Below are 23,556 nucleotides of genomic sequence, written 5' to 3'. Positions count from 1 at the left end.
AGGTCAACTCAGGCTCCCCCCTGGGCCCAATTCCTACGAACATCCTTCGCCAGCTCTCCCCTGACGCTCTACTAATCATTCAAGAGCTCCTGAATTCCTCATTGCGGGATTCTATAGTCCCGGATGAATGGAAAAGCGCTTTGGTAGTGCCACTTTTAAAAAAAACCCGGTGCAGACCCCAAGACGCTCGCCAAATTCCGGCCCATCTCCTTGCTGCCTATGTTCTCAAAAATCCTGGAGAGGCATATCAACATACATCTCACATCTCATGTGGAGACTATAGGTTTTTTACATCCGTCCCAATTGGGATTCTGCTCCCACTTCTCCACCGAAACAACCCTCCTGGGGGTTACCGAGAACCTGCGCACCCGTCTTGATCATGGTGAGACCGCGGCGCTTATTCTTTTAGATTTAAGCGCCGCATTCGACACGGTCTCACACTCCCTTCTTCTGAGAGCTCTGGGAATGGCTGGAGTGACTGGCCGTGCCCTTGCTTGGCTGGCCTCTTTCTTAAATCACCGCACTTTTCAGGTTGTTTCTTCCGGCTCTTCCTCCTCTGTTCGATCATCTGCGTATGGTGTCCCGCAGGGGTCTTCACTGAGCCCTATGCTCTTTAATATCTACGTGAGACCCCTAGCAACCATCGTGGAAGACTCTGGTCTCTCCCTCTACTCATACGCAGATGACACTCAGATCCTTTTTTCCCTCTCCTCGGCCGCAGCAAATGCTCCATCTGCTCTTAAACTAGGACTTAGCCGAGTGGCAGAGTGGATGGAGGCGAACCTCCTGAAATTGAACGGAGATAAGATGGAGGTGCTCATTCTGGGCAAGCAAAAGCACCTCTGGAGCCCTGCACACTGGCCGTCAGAAATGGGCCCACCACCCCTTCCAGTGACCCAGGTTCGCAATCTTGGCTTTGTCCTGGACGATTCGCTCTCCATGCGACATCAAGTGGTTAAGGTGGCAGCCACCTGCTTCTCCATCCTGGGGTGGCTCCGTAAAATTTTATGGATGCTCCCAGTATGGACAAGACGCTCGGTGATCCAGGCTTTAATCACCTCTCACCTGGACTACGGCAATGTGCTCTACCTAGGAGTTACCCTGGAGCTTCAGAGGAGACTTCAGCTTGTACAGAATTCAGCCGCCCGCCTCCTTTGCAAGGTCCCGTGGAGATCTCCAATTTCCCCCTTTCTTAGAGACCTACACTGGCTCCGTATCGCTAACCGTGTCAAATTCAAGGCCCTCTGTTTTATGCATAAAATCAATCAAGGGTCGGCCCCAGGTTACCTCAAGGCCCTTGTCCAACAATACTCTCCATCCCGCCTCCTCAGATCATCAGCTCATGGCAACTTTCTGATTCCGCGCTTTAAACTGACGAGTATGGGCGGATGCTCTTTCTCCTGTGTTGCCCCCAGGTTGTGGAATTCTCTTCCGGCTACACTGAAACTCGAACCATCTCTGTTAAAATTCCGCAAAGACCTTAAAACCTGGCTCATCTCTCAATAACAACTGCGATGCGTAATCATTAACTCTACTGGCACCGGGAGACCCCTTGTGGGTAGCTGCGCGCCCTATAAATTCAATTACAAATACAAATACAAATTTAGGTAAATGGGAATCTAGACGTATGGCCAAAGCCTTTGAATTTTTTTTATAGTCAATATTAACTATTATAGGTCCATAGTTTTTGCAATAATTTAAGTCTTTGCCATCCTTGGGAATAAGGCAAATTAATGCCTCTGAAAAAGAGGCAGAGGAGCTGCTTGAGTGTAGAAAAGAGTCTAAGAGGTTGTGTAGTTTGGGGAGTAGCAGCTGTGCGAAATGTAGGAAAAACTCGACTGTGAACCTGCCGAGGCCTGGGGCTTTATCTTTTTTAAGATCTTGTAAGGCAGTGAGTAGCTCATTTTGTGATAGATTGGATTCCAGGAGTGTAAGATCTGGACGGGCATCTGAGAGATGATGAATGGTAGAAAAATACTGAGAAATATGATGCTCTGAAGGAGGAATCTCTAATGTGTAAAGTGATTTATAAAAAAGGAGAAATTCATTTAAGATTTCTGTATCCTTGAACTTTAATGTGGAATGCTCATCCAGGATATATTCTATATTAAGTTTATGTCTCATTTTTAAATAGTTTGCTAATAGTTTCCCAGCTTTGTTTTGGCCCCTATAAACTTTGGGGCTGCATTTTAATAAATATAATGAAGCATTGTCTGTGGATTCCTTATTAAACTGTATCTTAGCATTTCTAAGTGCAGATAAACAATGTTTTGATTTAGAAGAATAAAAAGAATGCTCCAATTTCTTTATCCTATTTAGGGGTTATTGGTTATTTCACATGCAATTTTACGTTTTTTTTGAGACGTAACCAATAATAAAGTCTCTAGCTGATGCTTTAAAAGCGTCCCAAATAACAGAAAAAGGCAGGGTGTCAGTATGATTAAATAAAAAATATTTGTTAAAAAAGGAAGAGGTAAATGATGGGTCTGAGAGAAGAGCATTATTAAAAAAACATCTTCTGGAAGTTTTAGGTTTTTGTAAAATATCAAGCTGAATAGATATAGGAGCATGATTGGATATTAAAATAGAACCGATATCCGCAGCTATTAAGGATTGGGATACATTATGAGAAATAAAGAAGTAATCAATTCGTGATTGAGTTTGATGGGCTGGAGAATAATAAGTGTATTCTATTATGGTGGGATTGCAAAGTCTCCAAGCATCAATAAGTTTGTATTGTTTGATGGTTTGAGCAAAAAGTTTATGGGGCTTATTTGAGACAAATGATATTGTTGAATTGCGATCAAAAAAGGGATCTATAACTTGATTACAATCGCCTGCCCAAAAAAATTATCATCAATACAATGCAATTTGTTGAGCTAAGGAGGTCTAAAAAGATGAATCTCCAGCAGTGAGGGCATATACATTGAGTAAAGAAACCGGAGCATTCCCAATCAACAATTTGGTGTATAACCAATGTCCATCCTTATCAGAACATTGAGAAAGAAGTTTAACAGAAAGTGATTTACAACAACAGGTCAAAACTTTGTTTCGTTTACCATCTCCTGGCGAGAAGACCTCCCATACCCATCTTTTCTTTAATTTTAAAGATTACTCTGCCGTTAAGTGAGTTCTTTGTATACATGCTATATCAGTTTCCAATTTCGCCAAATGAGTCAAAACCCTTTGCCTTTTTATAGAAAAATGCAAACCTCTGACGTTCCAAGAAATACATTTCAAAGACATAAGATAAGTACAGAGATAAGTAAAAGACACCAATCTAGACTGCCCATTAAGCAACAAGAGATGTAACAGAGAAAAATCCAACTATGTGAAAAATTAACCATATAATACAGGAAAAGATAGAAAAATAGGTTTAATTGCATAAGTAAAAGATTAGTTAGATGGAAAAATGAGGAATTGAGTAAAGGGATGATAGAAGAACCTGAAAAAGGTAAAGGGAGAGAGGTAAAAAAAGACAAGGAAGAAAAAGAAGTAGAAGGAAGGGAAAAAAGACATACCTAAAGATGTCAAATAGGGATGAGGGGGGTGAAACCACATGGAACATATGTCATGCCCAAGATCGACGGAACGGAGGACGACGGAGGACCGCACCACATGTGATAAAACAACGGCAGGATACAAACATCAAGAAGCCTGTGAAGGGAGAAAGTGGAGAAAATTGTTATAAAGAAGCAAAACGTGAACATGCAAAAAATGCTTCACAAGATAACACTGAACTGAACAATCATGAAATAGAGTTCCAGTATACATTAAATGGTATGAAATGATGAGGCTTCCGAGAAATCCATGGCTTCTGTTTTGCCGGAGTTTATGAAGCTCTGCAACTTGACTGAATCAGCATAAGTTGTTGTTTTGTTCTTGTATGTGACTTTGAAGAGACAAGGATGGAAAAGTCCAAAACGGGCTCCTAAAGAACATAGATCAGGTCTCATGTTAGGAAACTCTTTAAGTCTATTTGCTTTGGCTTTGGCGTAGTCTTGTGAGAAGAACAAGGTAGAGCCAGACCATAAGACACGTTGAGTTGACTTGACAGCTGCAAGAACCTTTAGCAAGTCTGTGTATGCGCGGATATACAGTATACATCACCTCAGTCTTCGTGAGTTCGATAAACCAGATAGTTGATGGCCAAGCCTGTGGGCACGTTGAATATTAAGAGCAGTATCCTCTGGCATAAGTAGTAACATTGGAAAAAAGGATTTGAAGAAGAGGAGAGGATCAGAGCCTTCTGTTCCTTCTGGTAAGCCATAGATACGTAGGTTATTCCTTCTCAACCGGGTTTTCAAGGTCTTCAACCTGTTTTTGAAGTATGGCAACCTGGGATTGGAGTGCACTGACTTTAGTATCTGTAAGGCCAAAGGAAGACACGCTATGTCCAACCGCCTTGAGTCTTTTGTCCATTGAGACCAATTATCAGTAGGAATTGCAAGTTGGTATCCGTGTCCTCCATAAAAGGATGGAAGACACATATCTCCTCCAATAGCAGCTCCATTGAAACAGGTGAAGAAGGTTTTGGTAAAGAAGGCGGATCCTTTTTCAAGCGTTTTGTAGTAGCCTTCCCTGCCGCAAGAGGAGTAGGGTTTGTCTTAGATACAGACAGTAGAGAGTCCTCCATCTTGGAAAATTCTGTGAAGATTCTAGAATCTGGAGCGTGAAGCAGGAAGACAAAATTTTTTCAATCTTCCCATGTGAGACAGTAGGGAGGGAAAAAAAGTCACAATGTAGCTTAGAGATTATGTGAGATGTTACAGAGCCATCAAAAATCAATGAGATAGAATGATCACTGAAAAATAGAGAAAGCCATCTTGCCTGCAAAGTACATTGAAGTAAAACGTATCCAAGTCGAAAGGCATGCGAATAGTAGTTCTCTTCAGAGATACATTTTCCCATATGAGACAGTGTGAAGAGAGCTGATATCCAGCAGCGCTGCTATGAAGAATGGTCACATTGGAGCAACCTCCACGTGAAAGGGGTCTTCAAAGCTTCCCATTAGCAGTGTGAAGGCTTATAATGCAATAAACTGGAAAACCTTGCTGCTTCCAAGATGCACCTGACAGATGAGCGCATGATGTGAAGACAAAGGAGTACCAGACAATGATGTTTTAGACTGAGCTAAAATGGCGGTCGGTAACTTAACTTCCCTCAGTAGAAGAAAAAATTAAGAGAAAAAATAGCTGTGCAGGCAAGTGAGTAACAATTTGTGGCAATGCATGTATAATGAAAACCATTCACAAAACAAACAGTAAGAAGAACGCATACCGCCACGATAAAAGTCTTCATGAAGCAGCTGCATTCCACAGGAATCTCCACACACAAAATGGTGGCTGAATTCCGCGCCACACTGAAGCTGTATTTCTGTTTGAATTAGGCTTCCTGAGCCGAGAAAATACTCGCTGAACACATCGTCGATGTCAGGACACCCTCCACAACCATAAACGCCGCATTAGCTGTATTCAGGGAGTAAGTTGCCGTGGACCCACCGCGCCGCCCCGAGGAGTGCCACTCAGGCGCCGCCATTTTCCTTGGGCGTCAAGCCACACCCCCCAACTTGAACAGTTTAATACAGAGTTATTAGAAATTGGATTTCTGGTTGGCAGAGTATGCACCCTGTCCAAGCAGGAACCACAATCTTAGTCAGGGAAAGACAGATACAAAGCAAAAATTGACCTGTGCTGAACCTCTGGTAGCTTGGCACCAAGCAGGATTGCCAAGAAGCAATGTGTACAGTATTTGTTTAGTGCACAGAACACACAGTAACACAGTGGAAATGCTATAAAAGCTCCACACCAGGTTAGACCAATAGCTTATTATAATATGAGCAAAACAAGACCAATGCAACAAAAAATCCAATAAGTAGAAGTCCAGAAATCAATTTGAAAAGAATCAGTATTAAGGTAGAGGTGAGAAGCAAATAGCATTTATTGGTTGAAACAAAGTCACGCTAACAAGTAATGTAGCAACTCTGAATTGGAGTGGAAAGCATATGGGACCCCGGTGTTTGACTGCGGCTATTGGATTATTCATATTTATCAGCACAGATTTTGTTGTGCGTTTTATTCAAGGCGGCAAATTCCGAAACTCAACGGTGGGTGTTTCCCGTGCAGGATTATTTTGATTCTTGTACCTAGAGGTCTTGGATATTTACATTAAACATCTTGTCCTGATGATGGTCTCATAGATATACTTTAGAATACACTGAAACGTTACAGCTCTGGCCCATTTTGCTTTTAATTTCTGTTAAGATTTAACCTGGGAGACTTTGTTCCTATGTCTAGGACAGTCTCCATTCTGTTTACTTTTAGAAATGGGTGTTTGTGTGTTGATGACTTGCAAAACCTAATTGCCAAGAAACTTTCAGTTCTGTTATCAATGCCTTTGAAGTACCTCCTTACTTTTGATTGCTATTGTGACTTTTATTCTCTAACACAATATGATGAGTAAAGAAATACACTTGGTTGTACTGATTTATTCTTTTTCTTTGATTTTATATAGATTATTGTGCCTTTTGATTGATTTTGGGTGTCATGTATAGATGTCTAGGAAGTAACTGCTAACTTCGTTTAAACACATTTTCAAAAATATCTCTTGTTGACACTATTACCTGTAGCTGTCTAAGAGTGACATTTTCAGAACTACAATTTAAAAAACAACTTCACTATAAGTTGTATTTTTGAATTGGGATTCCAGAGACACTAAGCGCCTGATTTAGATCTTGGCAGACGGGTTACTGTGTCACAACAGTAATACATATCCCGTCCGCCGAAATATAAATTCCAATATATCCTATGGGATTTATAATTTTGTGGATTGGATATCCGATACCGTTGTGATGGAGTAACCTATCTGCCAAGATCTAAACCGAGCCCTAAATTTGGTTTGCTATCTTTTCCTAATTGAAAACTGCATTTATAAAATGTAATAAGCAAGTCCTAATGTTATCCTATGGAGTAGATAGACCATTCAGCAGTGAAAAACAAATTGAAGAGTATTTCACTACTAGGAAAGTACAAGTCCCACTTTTTAAATACACCACACCCTGCCTCTGGTCTGTCCAGAGTCTACCAAAGGGGTGACCTATATGTAATAAAAAGAATGGTTTGGGCCTGGCAAGAAGGGTAACTTGCCAGGTCAACATGGCATTTTAAAACTGCACACACAAGTTCTTCAGTGGCAGGCCTGAGACATGTTAAAGTGCTTCTGAAGTGGGTGGCACAATCAGTGCTGCAGGCCCACTAGTAGCATTTAAGTTACTGGCCCTGAGCACAGATAGAGCACTTTACTAGGGACATATAAGTAAATTAAATATACCAGTTGTGAATAAACCAATGTTACCATGTTTTAGATAAAGAGCACATGCACGTTAACACTGATTAGTGGGATAAAGTGCTCAGAGTCCTAAAACCAGCAAAAACAAAGCCAGCAAACCAGTCAAAAACAGGGGGTCCGAAGGCAGCTATTTAGGGCAAACCATGCCAGGTCGAACAACAGTGGTTCTGCCACAACACACTTATCTAAATCAATTGTTTTTCAAATTTCTTATACAATTAATGTAAAAAACACATGCTGGGGGTCGCGTAGCTAGTTACGTGACCCCCAGCATGTGTTTTTACATTAATTGTATAAGACATTTGAAGAAACTTTGATTGAGATAAGTGTGTTGTGGCACAACCACTGTACGTCTAACGCATAGTCTCCAGGTTCTGCACGGTACTGGGTATCCCCATTGATGAATACTGAGGTCGAACAACAGGGCACAAAACTATGTTTCACTGCAGCAAATGGAGTTCCTTTGTGCTTCAATTATTGACAAAATAAGTACCCTTCGACAGATATTGGGCACTCTAACCTAGGAAATAGAAGAAAGCTTCAATCCTATAAATGCCAATCAAGGTCACAAGATCTTTAAAGGAACAAAAGTCATACAAACCCATCTTTCTCAGGTGACACAGTGGGACGGTATGGTCCACATAATCCAAGATGATTGTCTCTTGAAATAGTCTGCAACTAAGTCAGCAACAACAGATCCTGCTGCTAGGTCAAACACAAACAATACACAGCCTTAGACAGAGTGTGCTGTTGAACCAATAGCCCAGCAAGGTCAAATTAGTCTCTCACTGACATTAAGGTAAAGGAAAATGCTACGTAAAGCAAGAAATTAAACAACATATATTTCTTCCTCTTGTCTCCAGACAAAACCAACTCACATACAACAAGTGTTTGGCCCCCAAATTTCAACTCAAGAGATGGTAGGCGTGTGTTTTGGCTGGACAATTGAGGCATCTATCTAACTAATGGCTAAATACTTCCCAATCTTTGAGACTAATAAGCATATCCAAACAACCAATGCCTCAGGTAGAGCGAACACAATGGATCATACCTAAGAATCCTGATGACACAACAGAATCAGTGATAATTACCACCCTAACAGAGCCTTTGCTGCATCGCTCTTCCTCTAACCTAGAGAAGGTAAAACAAATGGCAATTAATCACCAAGGGCAGTCCTATTACAACTGCCTTAATTCCAACTATAGTGCTCGTTGCAGATTTTAACTCCCAAAGGAGAAAGTTACCCTGTGAAAAAGCAGATAAAAGTACCTTCACCATGGTTGCTTCTCCTGAAGCTCATTCTTTACACTCTAAGCCAACTGGTAATTCGGGATGCACAGGGAAAAGTATCTGCAATTTGGCCACCTTGGATGACTATTCAGGCAGTAGGTACAAAAAAATGTATTTTTATCAAAATGTGGACTCTGTCCTCAGTACATCTGTTACGAAAAGGAAGAGTTTACCCGCGATTGCTGGGTACTCAGTCCCACCTCAGCCTGGCAGCAGCTCAGGAAGGGGGCACCGCTCTCTCCGTCGGTACTGCGTGTCTCGCAATCGTGGGAAAACTCTTCCTTTTCGTAACAGATGTACTGAGGAAAGAGTCCACATATTGATAAAAAATATATTTTTTGTATCCTTTTTGTTGCACTGATTCACTTTTTCGCAGCTGCACCTATCTGAGGTCCTGATGAAAGCCTTACCCACGTGTGGGTTTTATGGCTGAAACATGTTGACCAATTTTTCACTTCACCGTAGCGGTTATAAATTCACACCGCTGGTGCTCTGTTTTTAATCCTGGCAGTGGGTGTCTCTGAATACATTCTTAATTGTACTCCCCCTAGCTAGTTTTATTTGCACTTTTTTCACCCTTATCTTTTGCACTGCGCCCTTGCTCATACTCTTTTGTTCTTCATATGAGGATTTAGGATATCCTATTTGTTACAAAACATCCCTGAGCTCCTCTCTCTTGCTGAGAGGGTCGTAGCCCTCAAAGGAACTAGGGTTTCCCTTTGAGAGGAGAATCCCTATGATGAAGCATGTCACCTTGTGGTGAGTGAGGGATTTTGTCTTACAAAGGGAAATGCCCACTGGTTGGTCCAGGGGTGTTCAGTCTGTGATTCTGTGTTGATATATTTCTCATAATTCATTCTGTAGTATTTGATCACATATTATACTAGTCAGTTGTTTAGACCCAGGGATTTTGTACTGTTTTTTAAGTTTTTGAAGTATATGTGCAACCAGACATTAACTCAAGAGATTCTTTTTTAGTTAATTTGACCAACCTGCTTATAAACTCATTACAAGATTATCTGCAGCTCAACATCATTGTAACAGAGGACTTAAAATGCCAGTCTTGGAACAAGACCACTCCTTAATTCAACAGGATTTTGTTTGTGTATACCAAACCAGGCAGAATATAAAACAATGCATAGGAAAGTCAAGGGAAAATCTATTGCGAAGGAAGTTGAGGCACTTGGTCTGAGAAGTTTAAATGGGTGATTTCACACTGATCAACTGCTGGCATGGACATATCTCTCTTGAACTACATGCTCTATCATTGACTTCACAATGGCATCTGTGTCTCTCTTTGTCTCAATAGAGTCATTTTGAATATGTGATAACTTGGAAAACATTTACCCGCCGATCTTTGATCTTGCTACCAATTGTCTCAAGCACAACCCCACAAACACTCTGCCTGGTAACCTGGAGTCAAGCAATTTTAAGAGGATTCGATGGACTGAATGTACAATTGTCCCAATAGGAAGTCTTGTGGTATGCATTTTTCAATGGGGACAAAAATCCACCATCAATCCTCGACTTCCAACTGGGAACTCCTTATGATCCATCTAGACTTTTTCTCGACGCACAATTACCACAATCCAGCAGCCCTTACTCCTGCATTCCAAAAAATTACTCTCCTCTCTCCGGCCATAAGGGCTGTTAAAAAGAAGTCGAATGGAGCCCTGCGTTTTCTAAGGCAAACCCCAAATGATCAATGTAGTCTGGGAAACTTGTGACACCTAAAAAAGAAGTATAAATAATTATTGGGGTGGGAAAGATGTTCTTTGGAACAGGAATTTTGGGCCAAAGCTCTATTCCTCAGCAGTAAATCAAACTCAAGAGACTGTTGGAGATTTGTCAATAGCCTGAATAGGGCCCCTGATGCGGCCAATAATTCAACCATTTCAGAATCAAGCTGGACACACTATCCAAATACCATTTTTTGTACAAGATGCATATAACAACTCAACATTAGAAACTGGAGGGTTGGCAACAGCTGGGGCTCTATGCTTTGTTTCTCTTTTTGGTATCAGACACTGTTGCTATAGAGGATAGTCAATCGTTTACTGAAGAGCAAGTTCTGAAAGTAATACAGGCTGGTTGATGTGATGATGCCCCTGGTCCCAATGGCATTCTGCCGGCACTGTATAAAGTCAATCCTGACATTTGAGTGAAGGCAATAATCACAATCTTTAACAGTGCATTTGAGACACAAGTATTCCCTGACTCATGACAAGGACCAGTGATTACTCCAGCATATGAAGGAGTAGATAGACAACAACCAGAAAGTTACAAATTAATTGCTTTTCTCAATAACTTTGCCAGGCTACTTTTAAAGGAGTTAATAGATTGGGGAGCCGAGAGAAAATTTACTCCACCAAATCAAACAGATTTGATTCGAGGAACAGGGTCCACAACAAACATTCTGGTGCTTTCTCTCTTGTTTAATCAAATAAAACTGAGTAAAAAATCACTTAATCTCTGTTTTGTTGGTTTTTGGGTCTTCTTTTGATTGTGTTTGTCGCAAACTTCTTTTGGGAAACTATCATCCTGGGGGATCCCTGAGGCACTATCAAAAGGTATTTAACTCATTTATACAGGCACAGGAGTTAGAATAAAAGTTAGTGATGGCTTTCCGACTTGAGGAAAATTTATACCTGAGAAGGGTTGAAACGAGGTTGTGTGCTGGCATCTTATTTATTTAATTTATTTCTGGACAATCTGCCAAAGGCTCTTGATGAAGTGAATGCTCATCTGCCGAATTCAGGATACCAACTGATTTCAACTCTTTTATGCGTGCAAGACGTATTAATCAGTCAAACAAGAATTGTCCTACAAAGCCTCATCAGAGAACTCACACAGTATGCCATAAAGAATAGCATGGAAATCAATTGTAAAACAAAACAACGGTTATGAAAATAAGCAATCGCAGGCAGAACAACTGGACTACTCAAAGGAGTGCAAATATTTAGCTGTTTTATTGATGATATTGCAACTTTACTTACTCATAAACCGGAATTGAAGCAGAAAATGTGTTCTCTATTAACTGCTTTTCTAACTTTAAAAAGATCTCTGGTTGGCCCCAAATTTGATCCTCTGTTAAAGGTCATCTTCCCCAAACTGTTACCAACATTATCGTATGGCAGTGAAGCCCTCCACTGGCATGATCAAGTTATCCTTGATACAGTTGTTTAAAAAATCTATGAACTCCTTTTTAGCTTACCACACAGTGCCACTCCTGCCCACATTTTCTTAGAATCTGGTCCGATAAAACAGTCAATTGCAAGGATAAGAGTTTATCTGAAAACTTTGCACAAACTAAGAGCATCACCTGACAAAACATTAAACTAAACTTTATAGCTAGAGCTCTCCAAAAATGACAGTGCTCCTGCCCGGATTTACCTAGAATCTGAAATAACCACTATTGGGGTTCTATTACTATGAGAGTCTTACATTACATTCTTTAATTAGTAAGCAATCGGCAGTTAACGATTAAGAACTCCTATAAAATATAATTCATCTGGATTATTTTAAATGACTATAAAACCCTCAAACCACAGTGCTAGAACCAGTGCCTGAAGTGGAAATTTTTGGGGTTCCGCTTTGCCCATCTTCCTGCACAGACACACACATTACTCTGCCATTGGCATGAGGCCATAAACCCCTGTTGATTGTGTGGGATAGATGCCAAAACCTTGATCTACCTTTCATGTATTTGCCCTAAACTTTTAATAGAAAGGCGGGCTCTCCTGAGAACATCTTTTTATACCAGGGGTAAATGATCATGCAGACAAGCGGTTTTAGCTCTCTTCAATTCCCTGGACACTCTGATAAACTGTTAATTCAACAAACTCATAATAAAAGGCGATCTTAAACTTAAGGCATAAGAGGAATCCCCAATCACATGACCTGAAGATTAAATCAGTATTATTTTCCAGCCCTGGGTGAGCTCGCTGAGTTTTTCTCCATGGAATTACACAGACTTAGCAAAAGACTCCGCAAGATTCCGTGGAGTCCCGCACGCGGGCAGAGTATGCAGTTGCTTGCCGCACTGCCACCATGGAGAGAGAAGTATGTGCAGATGATGGCTTTCTGTGCTAAGAGTGTAGTTGGGGGGGGTAATAATGTCCTATTTAAAATCAAGGCCTTTGCCAAACACTGCTCCAAGAACCCTCTGCACAACAGACTAGTCAGAGAAACACATGCCTGGGGTTATCAGATCACCCAACTCTCTCCTTACCAGGCGTTTACACAACAATTCCCACTCACGCCCCATGCTTGCTCCAGGCTCCACCACTCTTAGAGCTGTACCTGTCTCAGATGGGTAGAGACGCAGCACTAGGGAGGCACCAACACAAAGTCACAAAACACAAAATAACTCCTCTTGCACATCATCACCAAGTAAAAAAAGAGGGACAGTAAAAGAAAGCTTACTAATGGAAAAGGAGCTGGCAGTGGAAAGAAGAGGACATGCTACCTCGATCAGTACTTGCTCAGACGTGTGTCCTTTGCCTCCCCTTGGGCCTCCTGCAGGCCTGGCTCAACTGTGCCCGTTCTCCAGAGCTGGTTCCAGGTCCCGCAGGTTCCTTGACCAGCAGGCCAGGTACACCTTCCGATAGCAGGGAGTAACCACCATGCCGCTTGGCACAGATCACAAATCGCACCTCCTCACGCTCTGGCTAGGACCGCCTCCAGCCTTCCATGCACCTGACATACACTAAACCAGCTCATAAGTGGCTGGACCACACACTCTGGTGTGGCTGTATTTATTCCTGATGCAGTAGGTAGTTTCTTCTGGAGCACCAAGCTTAAAGTTTATTTCAACATGTTTTTAATTAACTTTTTTTCACTAATTTTCAATGCTAATGCTGGGCGGTGTGGCAAACTCTGCTAGGCGGTGGAAATTGTGCTTTTTGCTGAACTCCGTGCTCACTAGCAGAATGCGGAGTCGCAAAATTCCGTCCACAGAGCTGAGTTTCCTGCCCACCCTTAGTATTTTCCCCCAGATTGTGGATTGTAACTTTGAACAAACATTAATCACTAATGAATTTGTATTTTATTTTGTGGCCTCACTAGTTGATAAATTCTTGCATATTTTTTTAAAACATATTTGTCTGACCAATTGATACATTCCTCTATGTCTTACAGGCATGGGTAAAGCACAAATGTTTGTTTCATTTTTAACCCTGTAATGAGCTTAATTTAACTGTGTAAGACGTCAAAGTGGATTAGACTCTGGAGATTGCCCTTTTATAATCATGGTTGTTTGATGTTCACGCTACGGGCCAATGATGTCTTTGGGTATTGGGGTAGGGCAAGTGAAATAAGGGAATTGTACAATACGGGAACTGTGCAAAATTAATTTGATCTTTTGGTGGATTCTCTTCATTGACTCCAAGGAGAATTATGTGGTACAAGGGCAATGCTTGAACAGATATTCTTATGAATGATCCTCTTGACATCTTAGAGCATTAAGGACTCTGAAGTGCCCCCTAGACAGATAAGGTTTTCTTAAGTGTCACATGAATGGGGTGTGGAATCAATGGGGGGGTGGGTTTGAAGGCACATGTTTTTATTATATGCAAGGATTTTAAGTAATCAAACATTAATGAACTATCTCTATAACTGTCCTTCTCATGCCAAATCAGTATCACTCACAACAAGCATTTTGCAAGCCAGATAGTCATTCCTGATTTGCAAGGTGTACTTTCTAGATTGAGATTTAATATTTGCAGTTACATATCCTGTGATTTTGCGAAAATTGTGGGCTTTGCAATCACGGATGGCTTAGCATGTTTGGCGCAATGTCTCATAATTATTATTCAGACTAACCTGTTACTCTTTATCAACACATCATTTGAGAGGCACATCATCAGGTAGATTTTAGCAGCTTCCTCAAAAACATCCTGTATGTGTGACTATTTAGGAGCCAAAGTCTGACCAAACATGAGGTAACATTGATCTCAGTCCGCAATTTGCATCAACAAACCATACTCTGTACTAAATGAGGCACGATTGGGTATGGTTGTGACGGATATTTCATCCACTGCATTACAAGTGCCGTAGGACATAATGGACTTGTAATACGGCGGATGGAATATTCATCACGTTTGTGACAGAGTAACCGATGTGACAAACTCTAACTCAGGCCCTTAGTCCTTGAAGGTGTACTGATGTTAGACATTTGTCTTTGGTGTTCGGTGACCTATTTTTTAGTAGCTTCCTCAAAAACTTCCTGTATGTGTGACTATTTAGGAGCCAAAATCTGACCAAACATGAGGCAACATTGACTTCAGTCCACAATTTGCATGAACACACCATACTCTGTACTAAATGAGGCATGATTGGGTATGGTTGTGACGGATATTTCATCCACCGCATTACAAGTGCCGTAGGATATAATGGACTTGTAATACGACGGATGGAATATTCATCACGTTTGTGACAGAGTAACCCATGCAACAAACTCTAACTCAGGCCCTTAGTCCTTGAAGGTGTACTGATGTTAGACATTTGTCTTAGGTGTTCAGTGACCTATTTCCTAGTGTTGAGGGTTCTTGTCAATGAGAGAGTTATACTGGAGGATGGACTTACTGCTACCTGATGATAAGCTGAGATTGACTGTTAAGGTGGGAAGGAGTACACTGCCAGCAATTGAGCACCAGTTCTCCAAGTGTATTCTGGTATATGCAGTTTTAATTATTCACAAGTAGTAAAATGTTTGCTCAGCCAGCACTTGTTTGTCCCTAAATTCAAGCCAGCACTGGTGCCAAACTCTCTTTGTATTTCTTTGCAAGAGTGATATTGAGTACTGCTGAATAGGTTTAACTAGTTGGTCACAAAAAATGAATCTTGCTAAGTTGGTCGAAATTTGCATTATGTGATATTTATGAGGATTAAAAAAACACCTAGGCCTAATTTGTACTGTGGGTATGTGGGAAGCAATTTGGTGTTACACTTGATAATGAGAGTAATGCTCTTGTCTTGTAATATATCACTGCACTTTAGTGTGTAATGAAATAAAAAGGAGTGATAGGGTGCTTTAGCTTCATATTATTGTCACTGGTATGAAGGTTGTGTGTTGTGGCAGTGGCCTACAGGAAAGACATTTTGATGTCATTCATGATGAGTATCAGCAAGGTATTTTCATGTTCCTGCAACCCTGTGTCTGTGCATATGAATGGGATGGATGGAAGTAGAGAGAAAATAGTTGGGCTCATGATTAAGTCCTCCATCCTTGCAAGTTCAATTTGGTTACAATTCTTGAAAGCACACCTTCAGACATTCGTTGTTTATACGCTTCTTGTCTGATGAATTGATTCTAGGCTGGAATGATCCTACATCATTAGTTGGGGAAGAACCAGGAATTTACAACCTTTTGGAATTCCCATTGGTGCCATTCTACAGGAAATGGCTTGTATCTCCGAGTATCTTTGGAGTTTTGCTTGAATGAAGTTTACGCATTTTCCGTGGAGTGCCTTGAAAGTAAAGCTTCTGATTTTAGTATCTAGTATTTTATTCTATTCGGCAGTATTTGTATAGCACATGGTTACCAGTGGGCCTCACAGGTCTTTCACAGCCACCGTAGAACAGCCCCGAGGTAAGATTACTTCCTGAATAGCCAGGTCTTAAGAGCTTTGCGGAAGGGGAGCTCTTCCCCCAGGAAGCAAAGTTTGAGGGGGAGGGAGCTACAAAGCTTAGATGCCAGGAAAAACGTAGACTGACATCCTCAGCTTGATTTCTTAATCCTAGGAACCTTAAGTAGGTGTGCAGAGGCTGATCTCAGGGGCCTGCTAGGCAAATACAGAGAAGCTGGTGATCATAGCAGCAGAGGACTTCAGTTGTTTATTGCCCTATGAATGATACATAGGGACTTAAACTGGAAGCTGCACACCACCGGAAGCCAGTGGAGATCCTTAAGGGCCTTGGCAGCTGACTGACACTTGGAAGTGTCTGTAAGAAGTTGAGATGCTGCATTGTGCACTATTGCAGTTTTTTGGCAACAGAGCACGGAGAGGTATAAGGCTTTCCCATAATCTAGGCATGCCAGCACCAGTGTGTGGACAATGATTCTTCTAGCTGTAATAGGGAAAAGCTTAAGAACTTTCCTCAATAATATCAGAAAGCCAAAGCAGCTCGCAGAGGTTTTCTTGGCTTGATGTTCCATTGTGAGCTTAGGGTTCAGTGTTTGTGAAGCACATGGCTGCCCCAGCAACTGGCATCCCAGAGCAAGTTTCGTAAAAGAGATTGGTAGAGGAACAGAGGTTAGATGGAGACTAGCCAGGTCTTCATGACCCTTCTGAAGGCCAAGTGATTCTGGATGGTCCTAATAGACAGAGACAAAGTGTTCCAAGGGGGGGAAGCTTTCGCAGAGAAGAAGCACCCTCCTGCTCTCGCTCTTCACACCCGAGGAACAGAGGCTAGATGGAGCTTAGCAGAGCGCAAGGTTCGAGAGGGGACATAATCACGAAGCAAATTAGCAAGGATCGGAGGACCCAGGCAGGTGAGAATTTTATGAGTAATGCATAGGGCCTTGAAGGGGATTCACTGATCCACCGGGAGCCAGTGCAGCCTGTGGACGAAGCCAGAGATTAAACAGAAATTCAGAAGGGCGAATAGAAGCTCATGAAAGCTTGGAACAGTTTGTAGTTTGCCAAATACTATGCTTCTCACCTTACTTTTGGCCATGAAACCTCTTCCATTGCTGTTGACTAAGTAACGATCTTGTACCTCAATCACAAAGCTATGTAGTAGAGATGTAAGCACAGGGGGGAAGTCACTGTACATATGGACTCTTATTTCTTTGAGGGAAAAGGCTTTCCCCTATAAGATCATCTAAAATGGGGAGATCCATTCCCCTCCCCATCTAGAAAGGTCAATTACTCCTGCCCTTGGCTGGAGTAATTCTCTGGCCATTTCCATTTTAGAAATGTAAATGAGGCCCCCCGCAAACTTAAAAAACAAACCACACGTCATACTACTGCAGATGTTTCCATTCTTGTGTCAGAGAACCTGCAGTGGTAATTCTATGTACGTCTGCCAGGAATCCTTTTGTGAACTCCTGCCAGGTGTAAATAAAGGTATTTTCAGGTGTAAACGTATGTTTATAGCCAAAAATGCCATTGTGCGTTGGGCCCACAGTTTTTTTCTATTAAATTCATAACCTGGGTTCTTTGTGCCAGTACTCGTGTGTATAGGTGCTTAGGTTCCAGCACAACAAATTTGTGCAAATTCATGACACTGCCCTTGCTTATAGTGCACTCCTCTTATTATTTCATAATAAAAAGTCAGCAATCCCAATTGAAAAGCTCTAATTTTTTTATTATGACTGTGAAGTAGATGTTCACCTGTAATAAATTAGGGTACATTATTACAGTTGAATTGTGATGTCAGAATGCGCACCATTATAGCTAGCATCCAACATGAAAAGCATGTCAAGGACATCTGATAGCTGCAGTTTAAAATAATATTGAAAACTGGCTTTTCATTCATAAGATCTGTTTTTATAAAAAATTAACAGTGATCAGCAGAAAGGAGAAATTTATTGCAACATGTTTACTTTTTTGCACATAGTTCATCACAGGAAAAATATTATTTCTCTGCATTTTGCTGCTCATTCTTACATACAACCATTTAAAAAAAAGAATATTTGCAGGAAAAAAAACACTCGCATTTTTGCAAAGAAATATAACTGCTTTTTGGTGTTTTCGCACAACAGCCTCAGCTTTTATGCTTCATATGCACACACATGATATCTCTTTAATATGATGGAGCAAGACATCAAGAATTAAAGATTTCTGTGGGAAGAGTGAGGATGTGACCATGTATCATAAAGAATAAAATATCCTCTGCTATAATTTATTGGTTACTGCAAGTCACATCAGAGTTCCATGACCTTATAAAGGAACCTGGCCTTTGACTTTATTTTTATTGTCACAAAACTCCTCAGTGATTTGCAATATTGTTATAATATATTGCATGCATTTTTTACTCCTGTATTTAAAATAGAAAGTATAGAAGCTAGCTTGGATATCAGAAGTATGGTGCCCTGATGTGCGTTTTCTTGACTACAAAGCCATTTTGAATGCCATATTACTCTCCACGGGTTTGATATTTGAAAAAATCAAATCCCATTTCAAAAGGCAAATTCTACCAATACTGATTCTGTGGAGCATTATTCGAATTTTTGCAAATGCATTTAATTGCCACTTAGTTTAAAACTTAGGTGGGCAAACAACCAGGGAAATCGGTCTGTATCAGAATGCATCCCTACAACCTGTACCTGACACAAAAATACATAAGATCCTTTTTATGTTCGTCAGACTGGAAACATCGACAAAAAAGTGGAGAGTCCTGTCCATCCTATTACAAGTACATTGCAGCCTAGGACACTTATTATATCCTTTGCAGTTTCGTGTGACAAAAACGAAGAATGTGATTTGCTCAGAATATCAGGATGTTGAGCCTACACCGAAACTCGAATCTGGCTCACCAGCTCCAGAGTCAGCAGCTCTTTCCTGTATGATGGTGGACGGGCCATCCACCATGTTTTGACAGAGTACCCATTGCGTCAAACTCTAAATAAGGCCCTTACTTTGATTACAATGAGCCATGCCAACCTACAGTTGTAAGTTAGCAAACTATACTATCCATTATCCCATTCTTGTTACCCAAACATCAACCTGGCAAATGCATATACTCACAATATAAGAAAATAAATATTGAATGATATTTAATTCATAATGGGACATATGAATCAAGCCTTTTTCCAGTTCACAAACGGGCTGTTTGCGAACAGGAAAAAGCCTTTTGGGATGTATCATCCCAAAAGGCCATCACACAATAGGGAATCGAAAAAATGTGCGATTCCCTATTTTGCGAATGTATTTAAGGAATAGGAAATTGCGATTCCTTAAATGCAATTCTGGAAACACCCAAGTTGTACGAATTTGCCTTAAGAAATCGCAAATTACCACCAACTTCAAGTTGGTGGTAATTTGAGATTTCCTAGAAAAATGCACTTTTTTGCATTTTTCAAAGTGCCATGTGGCGCACATACATGCCCTTTGGCAATGTATATGCGCCACATGTGCACACATGCATATTTCAGGGGTGCAACAGGTGTCCTTTTGACACCCTTGCACCACTGAAATTGCATTCGCAATTTGCGAGAACCTATTGGGTACTCGCAAATTACAAATATCTTCCCATTCATTCCTATGGGCCTCTAGGCCCATAGGAATGAATGGGAAGATATTCCTTAATTGCAAATCGCAATTTGCGGTTGGCAATTAAGGAATACATAGGAATCGTAATTAATATTGCAAAACCTACATACATTTCATTTTGCTAGTCCTTAATAGCGATTCGCTAAAATTCGCTATTAAGGACTCGCAAAATGAATTTTTGATACCGAAACGTTTGACTTCTCAAGGATCACTTATGTTTATCCATTAGCTTTAGAGAAGTTATCTTATTTATTTTCAGTGGAAACCTGCCTCATTTGGTGCATTCCTTTTTTTGTGGCAACACTGTATTTTATTTGATTTACAGAAAATGCATTTGAAATACTGACACGTAAAAAGATTGTGCAGAGTGCATACAAAGGGGTCATTTCCGGTGTGTATCGTGCAGGAGTTGATGATAAGACATCAAAAACGATCAAGCTCACCACTCATCATGTCTGTTTAAGTGACAAAGTAATCTCTCACAATCTTCGGTCTAACATAATCTATTAAAGGAAGCGTGGCATATGCAAATCTGACAATATTTTCAACTAATGCGATGGGATCTCATTAAATGTGATTTTGAAGGCGTTTTTCATCTTCCAGGGAGATGTTACCATTTTGCGATTTAATCTCCCAAGCCTTTTCGGCTGCACATTATTACAATGGACTGTCATGGTGTCTACTCACTGAAGCAATAGTGGCCCAAATGAAGACAAAATATAGAAACCACAGCTGTCAAATGAAGTTACTGCTATCTGACGTAAACTCCTATTGCTCCAGCAGAGAAATCTCAAGCATGATCTGTTTCATTACACGAGTGAACATATTGTAATAGCTCCTCTGCAACAGACAGAAAGCATTTTGTTTTACTTGCCTACATGCAGTAACTGGATTTGCTTTGCAAGCAGAATACTTATATCCGAAATGCAACATCAAAACCTTGGGATTTTGAACATGATGTTCATATATTATAAGGAATAAAAAAGTATTTTTGCAGTGTGTAAAGCTAAAAATAAAGTATTTTTTCCAAACAATGTGCATGCAGTGGCTTTTTCTACTAGGATAATGCATAACATAAGTCCGATCTTCCACAAACTATTTTTGTCCACCCTTAGAAAACAGGGAAACAAATAAATGCACCATCTTTTCATTCCTTTATAGTGGAAATTTGAGTGGAAGAAATCACAAACTGAATAACCTATGAGAAATATTACATATATTCAATATCATGAGCAAATACAACAAGGAGTTCGGTTAATTAATGGTGTTCATTGATGACTGAAGTCTAGTGAGCGGCTTTGGCTGTGCTGATGAGGTTTCTGCATTCAGAGTAAATGATTATTACTTTGATAACGTCATTTTGAGTGCAGGGCTTTTAATGTAAGAGCATTCTTGGGGGCACCGTTGTGCACAATTATGTAATTTTACAGTACATAGCTTTAGATCAGAAATTCCAATTACTGAGTTTGAACGTCCTAATACTGAACATGCATTGTACTGTTAATGACTGTACACTATTATTAGTCATTTTTATAAAATGCTAAAAGATTAGAACAAAACATACCTCATATATAAATATATATGCTTCCGGTCTGACATAACTGCCTCTCATTCAGGGGTGGTTTCTTTATTGGGGTGAAGGGGTATTTCCCCCTGTTTCTTTTTTGACCCCAGGCAGCCCCATAAATGCTTTGGAATCCATTTTAGCTGCGCACTGGCGGCATGGCCCCGCAGAGTTCAAGGAGTTTGCTTATTGCCTTTGCGAGTGAGGGAGGGTTGTAGCTTATGATGACTGACATGATTGATGACAAAGGTGGTTCTGGTTCGGATGGGCCTTTGGGGCGAAGTGCGCATGTCGGGTTGGATGGGTGCCTTTACTGCCCAGCCCGACAAACGTACTTGCACCCCTACCAGGAATTGCAATGTTAGGAGATTGGGGGATTCAGTCAGTCAGTCAATTAGTTTTATTCGTTACTTTTCGGTAACATAAAAGTACAGTACGCAATAAAAAGCAAATTATCAAACCAGTTAAAACACAATTCATATATATAAATATATAAAATACATATATAGGCCAGAATTAATCTTTACAATGAATTTTCAGACATTGTAACACCCTGAATACTTTTCCTGATCTTCACAACTTGTCACATATTGGAAGATATTGCATAGCATACAAGCTAGGTGTGTACTTGTAATAAGAATAAGAGAGCTGGCCTACAGTGTCTAAAATTTAACGTTTTAAAAATCGATAAAATATATCTCTTCCTTGGTATTACATGAAATGTACAAAAAAATATAATGTGCAGATCAGTTATTGAGGACATATCACATGGGCATAATGTTAGCTCAGACATAGAGTGACAATTATCTGGGAAGCCCATCATCAACGGGAGCTTATTTATCCTAAAGCGTGTTAAAATGAATCTCTGCAGATCATTACAAACCACTGTTAAATATGATTTCAAGCCCGGGGAATGAGAGTTTTATAAATCAATACAGATTGTTTTATTCCCTCTACGTGTTCTTTCTTTTCTAATAGCTTATGCTGTACACGTTGTTTCAGTTGATCTTTCCTTATCAATTTGATGGATTCTGGGTCGAGAAAGAGTTTTGGCAGACCGATCTGCTCACATGCGGATTTAATATATTCCAACCATGGAATTTTCAGCATGTAATTTAGATTTATGGCGTCACCAAGTATCAATTTATTCAGGCCTGTGTCCTCTTGTGACCAGATCGAGTGTCAGATCATGATGGGGGCAATCTTAAATCTGTCAGAAATAAATGGCATGACCAGTTCTGCATGTGCTACATAGTTTGACGTGCTGGGGGAGAATGGACTTTAAATAATGTGTCCTCAACTCGCTGCATGTTTTGTGTATTGGCCATTCCCAGAACCCCTGCACCGTATGAGGCCACAGCCACTACCTTACTCCGGTATATATCAAGAAGCTCCCTCATGGCTTTAAAACCTAATGTCTTAGGGCCTGATTCACAAAAGTAATCTGAGACAAAATCCTAACGTTCAGACTTTCTGTATTCACAAAGGGCATTTAGGAGTAGTAAAGTTAGGATTTTGTCTCAGTTAAACTTTAGTTTTGGTCTTAAGTTAAACTTAAGACCAAAACTTAAGTTTAACTGAGACAAAATCCTAACTTTACGACATTTGGTATTCACAAAGGGCATTTAGGCGTAGTAAAGTTAGGATTCTCCAGTGATATCAGGACTCTTTATTGTATTTGATTTCCCTGGAATCTAGTGTCAAATACAGATTGACCCACGCTTTAAAGATTAGAAATGATTTGCTCGCTCCGGTGAGCAGTCTAAATATCGAAAATTTAATGTCGACCTACAATAATATCGAGTTTAGAATATCGAAGGGACAGAATATCGATGTCAAGAATATCTATGAACAGAATATCGACCCTAAGGTAAGTAATATCGATTTCTTTTATATCGATGTTAGTAATATCGAAATTAGTAATATCAATATGAAATATATCGATTTTACTAATATACATGTCACTAATATCTATATTTATAATATTACTATGTGTTTTATTATGTATTTAATATGTATGTGTTAATTATTTTTTGTTAAGTGTTCTACTGGTTTAAAAATATATGTATACAATTTGTATATGTTAATAATGGGTTTTTTAAGTTAATTTTGTGTTTTAGTACTGTAGCGGGTTGT

The sequence above is a fragment of the Triturus cristatus genome, chromosome 11 (assembly GCF_964204655.1).
Source record: "Triturus cristatus chromosome 11, aTriCri1.1, whole genome shotgun sequence".
In the NCBI taxonomy this organism is placed as follows: domain Eukaryota; kingdom Metazoa; phylum Chordata; class Amphibia; order Caudata; family Salamandridae; genus Triturus; species Triturus cristatus.
This window is presented reverse-complemented; position numbering follows the sequence as displayed.